General features: G+C 39.8%; 1 long non-coding RNA gene across 2 annotated transcripts in view; it reads left to right on the plus strand.

Annotated features, from left to right (window-relative positions):
* LOC103143518 (uncharacterized) overlaps positions 1-13,174 on the plus strand; it is a 75,732-nt gene that overhangs the window by 44,866 nt on the left and 17,692 nt on the right. The window contains exons 2-4 of one of the 2 annotated variants that reach the window (XR_001663091.1): positions 2,865-3,011; positions 3,559-3,879; positions 7,725-7,919. This is a non-coding gene — a long non-coding RNA (uncharacterized LOC103143518). The remainder of the gene's footprint in view (positions 1-2,864; positions 3,012-3,558; positions 3,880-7,724; positions 7,920-13,174) is intronic. The other variant, XR_476804.2, reaches the window with a different exon arrangement.

Raw genomic sequence — 13,174 nt, forward strand, 5'->3', positions numbered from 1 at the left:
GAACTTTGACTTGGCCATTCCCAAACTTTAGTTTTCTTCTGATTGAGACATATTTTTGTTGTGTCAGGTGCATATTCTGCCGTTATTTCATGTTAACTAAAAATACTTTTTATCATAAGCTTCATAGCCGACACCTACAGCAAAGGTTTTGAGTCAAAACTGAGTGGTCTTAAGAGTTATTAATGATTTCATCCACATTGATAATAAATTTAGTTCCCTCTGAAAGAAAATAAGCCAGGATCATGATGCTGCGACCAGCATATATTATATATTATATGGTAATTTCAGGCTTGCTTAGTGTAAAAAGACCAAGTTTAGTTTCATTACAATTCCACAAGGTTTTAGTGTATTTTTGGCTGCCCTAAACATTTTATTTGAAATAAAAGGCTTCTGTCTTTTATTCCTACTGCTTAGTGCTGACCTATTGAGAATCCAGGAGTCTGTTGTCACACAACCTGTGATTACCAGGCAGTCCAGTTATTTCAGTGTTCCCGTCAGCCTCTTGGCAACTTCATGACCAGTTTCTAGTTTCAACAATTATGGGGGGAATGTCCTGTTTTTCCCAATGTCACTGTTGTTCTTTTCTCTCCACTGAAATCCTTATACAGCTGTTGGAATCAAATGAACAAACTTTAGCAAAATCTTGCTGTAGCTGACCTTTATTTCAGGTAAATCAGACTCTAATTGTGGTGTGTACCCTATAACACTGAATGCTGAAATAAAATCAGGAAGTTGTTCAACAAGCAACTAGTTTAAGGGTGTGTTTATTTACTGTACCATTTTTCCAACCTATGATTTCTACCTGAAGGATTTGTTTTCACTGAAGGTGTTAAAGGTTTGGAGATAATTTGTCTTGGTCTCTGTTTTTTAAGGCTTCAGATATTTTAACATGGGTGTGCACATTTAACCCAGCCACTGCAGGCTATTGAGTTAGAAATAGAGTTGGATCAAACTGGGGCCGAATTCAGTTGATTGATAGAGCTGAGAAATGTAATCTTGAGAATATTACACAAAATTATAAATTGGAAGGTTTAGGGTAACATGTAATAGTAACCTCCATAGCTCATGTGTTTTATTTTTTGTATTATTTCAAGAAGGACCTAGTGGCTTAAAGTAAAACATATTAAGTTGGAAATGATGTTTACTGAAATGATGTTATAATTACAATCTAGCATCCTGGCCACGCTCTGCTCATGTTGTTTCATTGTTGCTTAAATTCAATCTTTTCAAAGGTTCCTGCTTCACCCACATCCTGCAGCAGGTCTTGCATTTTTCTTCTCTGCAGAATAGCAAACAGAAGTAAAAGAGATGCATGGCTACAAATCCCTGTTTTATTGGAAAGGAGCCTAATTATTAGGATGTAAGTCAAGCCGTGACTTGAGGGGCCGACTCCTCCTTGCTTTATATTTATCCCCTCCTCTGCAGCTACGGCAGCATTGCCACCATCACCACCAGCAGAGCGTGGCGCTTTTATTACATCGCCCACAGGCAGGTTCAGCCCTGTCACATTCACACACAGACTCTCGAGCGCCCGTACCACACACACACACACACACACACACACGGACGCGCACCCTCACACAAATTCACAAAGCCTGCAGGACCGGCAGCCAGTTGAGTCCCCTCCACAGCAGTTAGCAGAGTTACCCCACGTCCCAGTGCTGCCACACACAGACCCTTGGGACAGCAGAGGGAGGGAGTGGGTATTATGGTAATACTAGAGCCTGCTGCTCCCTTCCCCTCTCCTGCAGCACAGCTGGGAAGGACCATCATTACAAGTATTGTAGCAATCTGTTTAAGAGAGACACATTGGAGGGTTTGGGTGACAGAGAGAGGATGAGTGCTGCGTACATAGATCACATAAAAATGATTAAAATGTGTGTGAGGGGACCTGGAACAAAATGCAAAACTTGTTATGAACACCTTATATCAAATCTACTGTCAAAATGGCCTGTTGTAAATCTCTATTTTCCCCTTTTTTACTTTTTTATTTTATTAAAGGTTTCTCGAGCTGGTCATATCTCAAGGCAGGGGGCCTGTGGCACATAAGGAATAAATAGGACATAAAGTACTTGAATCTCTAATGCCTCATATAGCTTTACGAATCTATATTGTAGTGTGTCACAAGCTGGAAATCCATTAGAAAAAGACAAATTGCACAGCCTTACCAGTTATGACGAAGCCCTGCTTTTTTTTTTTTTTTTTGTCAAATGACCCCAATTTTGTGCAAAAAAAAAAATCTTTAACTCTGTAATTTTGTCACACATTAAGTGAAAAAGAAATACCTACAGAGAGCTTTTCGGATATTGATGACTTAAGACGGAAAACTTCCCTGAGCTCACAGCAGAGCTTCAGTGCTGTTGTAAATTTGCACGTTGTCTCAGATTGATCCCGATGCATCAACAAATTCTCCGACAGTATTTAGGTGTGGGATTAGACCTTCGGCAGGATTGCCAATCTCTCACTGTCAGATTACGCCGCTCGTAGCCATCCATCTGCGTGTCGCATATCAGGGCAAATGAGAAGACTGTGAGTCAGAATCTTCCTCACTCTCAATCATCGTCACAGCCATTTTTAGGAAACAGGGATATCCATTACATCGCCTCCCCCCCTCCCCTCCACCTTCTCCTCCTCCTTCGTGTTCTATTTTCAGATCAGCTTTAAACAGAAAGTTCAACTGATAAAGCACGCACGCACAGAGGTGAAGGGTTATTTAATATTCTGAGGATGAACTATTAAAAATGCATATTATCTCATTATTCTTGCTGCTAGATAAATGGAAACTATATGTGCTAGACAGAAAATTGATCTGGTTTCTTCTTCTTCTTCTTCTTTTTGTTCTTCTTCTTCTTGTGACCTAACAGGGAGCACTGGAAGAGGGGAGAAGGGTGGGAGGAGAGTGGTCTTTTTGAAAACTGCATCGATGCACTAATGCACTGAAACCTGAGCTCTTATTGGATCTGAAGGGCAGCATGAGACAGCCATCCTCCAGCATCTACCCCTGTTTAAAGGTGAGGTTTAAAGGCAAGTATATAACTGCTTGGTCTATTAGAGACTTATGTGAACATGCATTTAAAGTATGTTTTCTTTATTTTTTTTTTTTTATTTTTTTTTGTAAAAATATCCACTCTCAGGGTCGGTGAAATATTGTTCAACGGAGACTTTTGTCACCAGCCCCCCCCCCCCCCCCCCAGCTCCCCCGCCACAGTCGCTCACACGTACACACTCACACACTCCAGGAGGCCTTATTAATTATTTGTACCCACTTGACTTCATATTGTGCTTCCAGTGGCTTGGTCAAAGATTATAATTACCACATCCCTGTTTGTATCATTTTCCATCTCCTGTGCTTTTAGTGCAGTATTACTCCTCTTGTCCCTCACTCCCTCTCTTCCTCCCTCTCTCCCCGTATACACAAGACCAAAAGTGCAGGCACATCATTTATTGATAAGACAAAAAGAATGTAATGAAATTATCAATGTTCTTGAATTAATTATGAACATGATTAAGAAAGCTAAAATCTCAGGAGCCAGTCTCTCATTACCCATTCACTCTTAGGGATTGCTTTCATTCAGAGAAGGAGAGGCGAAAAAGCCTTCCAGCAGAGCCCAGTCCGGCTCAGCTCGTCTCCCCGTGTGCCCGTCTGCCTCGTCTCTGCTGAGGCCAGCTGACCGGTCCTGTCGGGCTGACCGGCCACCAGCCAGACCGGCGGCTCTCCTGCACCAGCGCTGGGTGGACCGCGATGCAGGCGGGAGCAGCCGACTGCCCAGTGGCCTCTGACATTTGCTGTGGAGAAGAGGGGATGCGCTCAGCCCTCTTGTTCTGCTGCTGCGATCGAGCTTCAGGGTCCTGACCTGCCTGTGAAAGGAAACAGTCTAGGTAAGTGAGACTTGTCACACTTTTAGGCAGACCTGAGTTGCTTAGATTTTAGAAAACCACTGTGCAGTTTTCAGCTTCTCAAAAATACTTGGAATTTTGTGTTTTGGAGAATTGTTTCTGTCGATCTATCTGTTTTGCTTACTAATTAAAAAATAGTTATATTTTCTACCACCATGTAAAACTCTTAAGACGAATGAGTTACTGATTTCCTACATATATGTGGAGATAGTGTGTGACACAACAAAACAAATAAAAAAAACATATATATATATATATATATAAACTAGAATTGTGCCTATTTTGTTCCAAATTATTTTTTCATAAGAGAGTAGTAGAATGGGAATTTACTCTGCAATTCATTACACCAAGAGAAATTGTTTTGTTTTATTGCACAAACATCTTGAGTCAGTTTTGAATTAACTTGAGATCTGAAAAAAAAAATAAAAAATTATTTTCAGCTGCCCAGATTGTAAATTTGTCAATTTTAGTGCTAATTTGACAATTTTGCATCGCTCTTTCATTCATTTCATCCCTCTATAAACGAATCACTGATTTCAGGGACGATTCATTTATATTCAGCGAGTGTGGCAGAAATGTTCTGTCAGTGCAGCGAGTCTTGGCTTCAGTCTGGCGCTTCTTTCTCTCAGTCACATGGAAGAGCGTGTTGGACAACACTCCCAAAAGTATCCAGAGTTTGAAAGGAAGTCACCGTCTCTTTTCTGTTCATGCCTTCACTGCTGAGAACTCTCTGGCTTTCTCGACACGTACACGCTCTCAAACACATGCCTGAATGCAAACAAAGATGAGTAGACACAGACAGATGAATCTGTGTGTCATTTCACCTCCTGGTGCAAGAAGAACATAGTCTTGCTCGCACTCGCAGGAGAACACGCTACAGTGTGTTAATTTTTACATATAATCAACCGCTTTACCTTGCTAATTTGCCATAACCTATCTTTCTTCTTTTTCTTTTGGTAAAAATAAAAACCTCTCTCTTATTCATAATTTTAAAGTACACAGTTTTGTCTGTCTTGATTATGATTTCCTTGTTTCTCCTTCAGTATCTAGGAAAGAAAAGCTCTACAATAAAGTGAGAGAAATCTCAGGGGTTAATGGCAATCCTCCTTGTCCTAGAGATTGATCCAAGTATTGGATCGCACATAAAGCTGCAGTTACTGGATATTACCCTCCTGCTATCGGCCTGCAGTGATGGCCTGGATAAGAAGTGCTTACCAAAGAGGATGCTCCTTCAGGGCAGATACGGTTTCCCAGCCCTCTGGGAACAACAACCACATGCCTGCTGCTTGCTCAGGAACTTTCTAAGCTCATCGAGTAAATCCAGGGGCCTTATCAAGTTACTGGCCTACTGAACTGCTCAAAAAATGTTTATACCTCTTTAGATTTTGAACTGCAAAGGGGAAGGGGCAGCAATTAAGCAGCCCCTGCGTTTCACAGATAAGCACACTGATCGTTTGGCTCAGGTTTTATGTCAGGTGAGATGGATGGATCTCGGTTTCAGTCCTGGCGAGAATGCAGGTTCATAGTCTGTTGCTGACTTTAAAAAAGTTTACTTTTCATTTTGACACGTTATTGTTTTTGCTTTTAACTCTTTAAAGAGGCATGCTTCATGACACTGTGCTCAAAGCACCCTCCTCTGTATTCCCTCTAGTGGGTTTTTCCACAAAGTGTAGCAGGGATTAGTTGAATCCAGATCTTTGCCAAGCTGGGCAGATCCACACACGAGCATCTGCTGCATGTCTCTCTGTAGTATTACCCACAAAGCACCTGGCTCATGCCACACAGCAGCTACTAGAGCCCAGATGGCAGCTAAGCAGGCTAATTATTTCAACACAAAACTCTGGTGTCCCATACCGGCACTGTGGAGCCACTTTGGCACACTTGCTTTTTCTGTGCCCACTTCTGCTGGAGAGGAACTCTGCCATGAAACTATAAAGATGTCAAGCGGGTAATCATGAACAGGGACAGGCCTCAGTGCAGTACTTGACATCCAGATGTATATATTTGGTTGTTGGTGAGCCCCCCCCTCCCCCTTTAGAGCTACAGAGACATGCACATGATGATGGTGTGTTGTTTTGTCCCTTTGCTCATTGGTACAAAACTGACAAACAGCAGATTTGACATCAACTCACACTGGAAAAGAATCCAGTTTAGATCCATTTGGTTTTATGTATGTTTGTAATCGCGACTCTTTTCTTTTACTATCTAACTGGGACTTTATGCAGTTAAGAAGTGCATAACTGTGGTGTGGAGGAGAAAGAAAACATGTTTTTTTCAAACTTTTAAGCAAATTATGATCTGAAAAGTGTGACGTGTGCTTGTATTTACTCCTCCCCCATGAGGAAAACATTTACAGCTGCAAGTCGTTTGGGGCAGGTTTCTACCAGATTAGCACATCTAGAGATCAAAATGTTTGCTTATTCTTTATGCAAGCTGGCTCAAATTCAAAGGAAGAGCATCTGTGAAAATATGCTTGAAGCCTTGCCATAAAATTTAATTTAGACTTAAGCTTTGACTAGGCCATTTCAATCCATGCTTTCATCTAAACTATTTTAATGTACCTTTTTCAGCAAGTTTAGAGCGCAGTTTCTAACATGGTTTCTTCTTTGACTGTCCTGCATTGAAAGACATTGAAGTTCCTATGAAGTCTGACCAGCTTCCCTTACCCTGCAAACACAAATCCATTTCCACACATGATACTACCACCACCACTATGCTTCACCATGGGGATAGTGTGCTCAGAGTGAAGTACAGTGTAAGGTATTGTACTACAGATAACATTTTCATGTAGTTCAAAAAGGTTTTACTGTGGTCTCATCTTGCCAGAACACCAAAGTGGCTCTGATATGAGTTTTTTTTGCCAATTTCCCATTGGGACTTCATGTGGCTTTATGCCACCACTCCACTCTTCTATAAAGGTCTGGTTGTATAGTGCATGAATAGTATTTGACCTGTCAATAGACTCTCCCACCTGAGCTGCGGATCTCTGCAGCTCCTCTAAGGTTGCTATGGACATCTTAGCTGCTTGTCTCCTTGCCTGACTTTCCAGTTTAGGTGGACAGACATGTCTTGGCTGGTTTATCATTTGCACCAAGCTACAATTGTTCAATTATGTTCAACAACTTTCTGCCTGACCTGTCGGTTGTGTTCACTGGTCTTCATAATTGTTCCTTGGCGTTCCCTAAGAGACTTCAGAGAGCAGATTTTACTGGGGTTAGATCACACACTGGTGAATTGTGTTTAGTTATCGTGTGGCTTCTAAGTGCATTTAGTTGTACTGTATGTCATTTAGGGGCCTCAAGGTAAAAGGGACAGTTACAACATGCTCAGTGCCCTTTTTCAGGTTTTCATTTGTAACAAGAAAAGGCAAAATAATCTATAATTATTCTTTGATTTCATTATGCTTATTTAGTGTCAGTCTGTAACATATAATAACCAATAAAATATACAGAGGTTGGAGGTAGTTATGTGACAAAATGCAAAAAAAAAGTTCAAATTTTACGACGCAGTGTACAGGAAGCCTCTTTATTGCTTTCTGTTTTATTTCTGTGAACTACAGAAATAAAAATATAGTAATAAGCAGGTTCTTTCTTTCTTTCTTTCTTTCTTTCTTTCTTTTGCTTCTTTCTCTCTGTTTTCTTTCTCTCTTCCTGTTTTACTGACTGGCCCCCGCAGCTTTTATGGTAGTTCCTGCTTGGAGTGTTTCGGCTGTTTCTAATCCAATGATAACCCCAAACTACTTCAGGTGTGGCTCAAGCTGGGCTTGAACCAAATTATGCCTATTGGTCCAATAATATCACATTGCTCACATCTTTATCTGACATCAGAAGCTGCAAGTTTCTCCCTGCATCCTCTCTGAGGCTGGTGATGAAGTGTGGTCATTAGGGCCCATCTTCTGCATCCACGACCACGTCACAAGAAGAATTGCTTGTACTTGATAAAGCTGGCACATAAGGGAAGGAGGTGCAGCGCCCACAGCGATAACCTACTGACTCCAGCATTAAAGACTCCACCACAGGGAGGTAGGATATATCGTGATCTATTGGCTCCTATTAGAGAAATGTATTATTTTCTCTAGCTTGTGTGTTTTGTACTCCTGTAGCTCTGTGTGCTGGCATGAGGAATGTACTGTACCTGTGTGAAAGAAGTACAGACCTTGTAGCAATAATCTTCTAAATTTGAATCCAATTAGGCTTCAAATTTCTGACGCATAGAAATATTGTGCAACATGGCTATTGCAATCGTATACAGCCCACTATAAACTATACTAATCTGTAAAGACATTCCACAGTAAACCACCTAGCTTTCATAAACTTCACTAAAATGGAGCAATTTACATAAATATTCAGTTTCATAATTTAGTAAATAAATCAATGTTATATTAGTAAGCAGTGCTGCTCTGCCTGGTGCTGGGTTTTGGGATGTCCAGTGGCTTCTCACTTTGAATGACAAACTGAACGATAGGAAGGAAAAGTAAAACTAAAACTTTGTGAGAAACTCACACAAGACTTGCCATAAATAACAAAGCATGCAATACCTCCCCCCCCCCAAAAGATACATAAAAAATATAAAAATACAAAAATTGTATATACCAACTCAATGTGACTAGTAGTTTGCAGTTTTTTTTTCTAGTTCCTCTCTGGGTGTCTCAGCTTCTTCAGGCTCTTCAGCTTCTGGGATAAAAGTTGTGAAATGGACTTGATCCACCAATCTCAAATGAAATTTGAAAACGTTTGGGCCACATGGCGCTATTCAAGAAATAATTTTGTACCAGTATTTTTAAAATGGGGGACAGACCTGCATGTAGACAAATAACCCATGATGTAGATAAAACTGTATCTCAAGTTTAACACATTTATAACTACTTAAAATTAACTAATCACAGATTATTTTAAGCAGATTTGCTAAATTTGTAAAGTAGAAAATTCCTTTAAGGAGAAGCAAATATGCAAATATGGGGGGGGAAAAAACTTGTTCTTGCCATATTTGAAGATCTTCAGACAGAACCCTTCAAGCGTAACTCTTCTGGGTCATAAAACATTTAAATGTTGGCGACTCTAGACACCTTTGGCATAGGGTGAGAGGTTGTTGTGGCTAAATGTAAAAGTTTAGTCAGGACATTTTAAAGGGCCTTTGCGAAAGCAGCTAAATGTGAGTGAAAGCTCAGTTCCTAGGTGTTTGTGTACCCTACAAATATTCACAAAAATGTCTGCTGCCACAGACTATTTCAGTACCTTATGATGCAGATGTTAACTGTTGGCTGTTAGTAGATGCTCATTTGCAGGATGACCAGTCCCTTACCAGTCACATAAACAAGAGGAAACTATTTTCTGTACTCAAACTAAGGAACAAATTAGCTGAAATAAAGCAATAAAGGACCTAATTTGTCCCAGTACAGTTCTATCTCATCCACTCACCCTCCTCCTCCTCTTTCCCTCTCCCTGATGTGTATCCCATCTGCTTTGGGGACCTCTCCCCAGCATGCAGGAGCAGGATAAGCACACCATTTCCCTGTCAATACTTTGCTATTAGCCTCCGCAGATCCATATATCACTGGGCTGTAGGCTATGAATGGTGTAGGGTGTTCTTGTTATCTGAATGGCCAAGGCTGAGGGTCTCCCGTCTTGCCCTGTTCTTTGATTTATCCAGCCAGTGGGTTAATGAGAAATGGAGGCTGGACCTTCAGTCTTAGCCTTAGGGGAGGGTAAGCATGTGCACATAAATGTATGGCTGGAGTGACAAAGGACTGCATGGCATGTCCTAATGTTCGCAAAAATATTCCAGTTTCCCAAACAGTTGTCGCTTGTTGAGAAGGAGAGAGCAGGTGTGAACCTCCTGGAGTTTCCTGCTCGTTAGAGAACATGATCTTCACATAAACCAACTTTTGTGTTGACTTACAGGGATGCAAAAAATATGCTTAGTGTCTGCTGGACAAATTCAACCCTGAGATTTACAATGACTCAATTATTGGCTATTACTTTATAAAACCAGCTCTTCAATTTGGCCATATTTCTAAAACATTTAACAAGCACTGCTAAGCTGGGGTCTTTCCAAGGCAAGTTCAGAAAAGTAAATGTGTGGCAGATTTACTTCATCTTTAAGGCTCATTGTTCACGATTTGGGTGGATTTTCTATTTAACGCCAGCCATTTTATCATATATGACAGCAACTTAGACCTGAGTACAGGCCTAAATTATTATGCAGCAGGCCTTATTCAGTTATCCAAATGTTTCAATTTTGGAATATTGAACACAGAATATAAACTCAGCTTTTAAATGGGAAATTTCCATCTGTTTTCATCATCAAGACTCCCTCAGTAGTGGAAAAACAACTTAATTTGTAGATCTATTTCACATTATTTTTATTAAAAAGTTCTTAGCACCTAGCAGAAAACCCTACAACCCTCTTGAAGGCGATAGTGGAGTTAGTCTTTCAATAAATGATGGTGTTGGAGACTTAAATAGAAGCAGAATTCCTCTTTTTATTCTCCACTAGTCTGGAGCAAACGTTCAGAAAACTGAAACACTGAGGTCCTTTGAATCAAAACTAAAAACATATCTGTTTAGAGTTGCCTTTGATTGAAAACAATTGGAACATCGATTAATCTATTTTTTTTATCATTACTCTTCTTGATGATTTTGATGATGGCCCTGCTTGTTTCCTAATTGGTTTTTGTGTTACATTTTTTGCCGTGTAAGGCACTGGGAACTGCCTTTGTGCTGAAATGTGCTACACAAATACACGTGACTTGACTTGTACTGTACAATCTCAGAGCAACTCTGCTGTGGTGAAGGAAAAGAAAGCATTGATCTCATGGTGGTTCTTAGTATGAACGCTAACACTTTGTATTCTGTTTCTTTACAGTCATAAGCAAAATGTGGCACAAATATGGTAAATAATGATGAAACAGTCTTGTGTTGCTTTTCAGCACTTCCATGCGTCAGTGATTTACATTGCCTGTTACTTCAATGAGTTGTGACCTGCAGATATTTGGCCCCAATCCAAGAAGAAACTGTCTAATGAGCAACTGTGTCAGTGTCTCTAACAAGTCGCTCTCAGCGGTCTGCCTGTGCATTTTGCAGCGTGTGTGTGCGTGTGTGTGTGCTCGTGTTTGGAGGCAACAGAAATTCTCAGCGTTGCTCACATCCAAGCACAACAGGGGAAGACAAACCACTGCCAGATAAATGTCCTACTTAACTATTACACTGTAGTGCAGTTCAAGAAGTACTCACTCCTCCCCTTGTTTCTCTTTTAAATGCGCACACAAACACCTTCCTTGGAAATATCTAACATATGGTTGCATGCTTCTTGCTTGTATCCCAGGGCCAGTTTCCCAGCTGGTTCCCTGAAAGGAAAAAAGGAGGAAAAACAGAAGAGCATCATATTGGAAAAGCAATGAAAACGAGACACATAAAGAGATCAAAAGAATAAAAAATAATAATAATGACAGCAATAACGAGTGAGAGAAATAATGGAAGAAAGCGATAGAGAAAAAAGTAGATGAAGGAATTGGTTTTATGCGTCCAGTTCATTCGCAGAGCGTGCATCACAGGTTCGGACTGTTAAGTACCTGATAATTAGTTTGCCTTCAAGGCATCAGCCATCATGGTTCTGCATCAACTAAACAGGCCCTATTGGCGTTGACAGTTTTGCTGTGTGATTTCCACACAGATGGAGCAACGTCCTGGAAGGAAAAACACAGGAATATATAGCTGAAATAAGAGAATGTGTTGGTAGCGTCAAGCTTTTTTCTGTTTTAAAATAGGCACGTCTTGTTGTACCCTAAGCTCTGTCTTATTTAAATGTACCATGACTTCATGGATGTATTATTTTTCATTTTCCACTTTACACCTGTGGTTGTTTCTTGCTGTTGCAGGTCATTTGAACATGTTGCCTCTGCATTTGATTTGATGAGGCCATATTTTCTGGTTGTTATCTTTCTCATATTTGCATCTTAGTTGCTCCTGAACTGACTCTAAAATCTGGATGTTATGTGATACAAGACAAAAAATGGACACAATTGTATATAAAGGGCAAACTTGACAGCTGTGCACTGTTAACAAAATCCATTTTCAAATACCAGAAGCTATTGGAGGGAAAATATGCTAGGCAGCAAGATGAAGCGCTGGTCTTTAAAGGTACAGCTCAGTCAATTACTATATAATCGGAGAGTTAATTTATTCCAGTAATTCACATCAATTCCTTACACAGAGTGGTATATTTACAGCAGTTATTTCTACAAATTTTGATTATCTTAGCTTACAGCTAATAAATACTGTATCCAAAATTCAGTTTCTCAGAAAACGTAATTAGATACATAAGAATAAGTTTTTATTAAAACACCAATAGTATGGTTTGGCGACTTTATTGTGCATGCAGTCATGGAGAAAATTTCTTACTTGACCGATATACTGACAGACGGTCATCAGACAGACAGACATTAAGCCACAAAGGCCATTACTACACAAGTGCTATACCAAGAATGTCCATGAAAAGTTAAGTGGAAGAAAAAACTATGGCATCTATGTGACATACCACATAACTGCAGTGCAAAAAGAGGCTTGACTCAATATCGGATGCATACACTGCACAGTACATAGAGATACAATTTCACCATTTCAATACAGTGAGAATACTGGATTGAAATTCCTCTTTTTTTGTTGGTTTGAAATAATATATTGTTGTGTTTCATTAGCTGTAAGCCATAATTGTTGAAATTAGTAGAAATAAATACAACAGCAATTACATTTATTGAATTAGATGAGGGACAAAAATTTACTTTTTGATAATACTACTGTATATGCATTTGTTAGTAAATTTAATTTACAAATACAATTTATTTTAGCAGTTTTTGTGAAACAACAGCTTGACTGAAGATATGTATAACTCTCCTCTAAACACAATATGCTAAAAGATTGAGATTTCCTGGGAATCTGTTCTTAAGGCAAAGCTGCTCTGTAAAATTACAGCCACTCTCTTACCTGTGACAGAGTTTAGAGGAACAAAAGAAGTTCCTTCTAAAGAGTAAAACTATCAGATGTTTGAAGCAGGACCAAGACCAAAGCAGATTCTGTGACATTTTGAAAACTGTTTCAGTATATAAGGATTACAGCAGGTATTTACTCAATCACTTGTCATTTTTCATGTAGATGAAAATAATGTAGGACAATAACTAATAAAATCCTGTTCAGGCAAACTGATACAACTTATAATTGTTTCTTTATTCTGACCACTGTCTGCAAATATGTCCTTCTCATAGCTTCGCAGATCCCCACTT

Source organism: Poecilia formosa, unplaced genomic scaffold (assembly GCF_000485575.1).
Source record: "Poecilia formosa unplaced genomic scaffold, Poecilia_formosa-5.1.2 Scaffold113, whole genome shotgun sequence".
Taxonomy (NCBI): Eukaryota; Metazoa; Chordata; class Actinopteri; order Cyprinodontiformes; family Poeciliidae; genus Poecilia; species Poecilia formosa.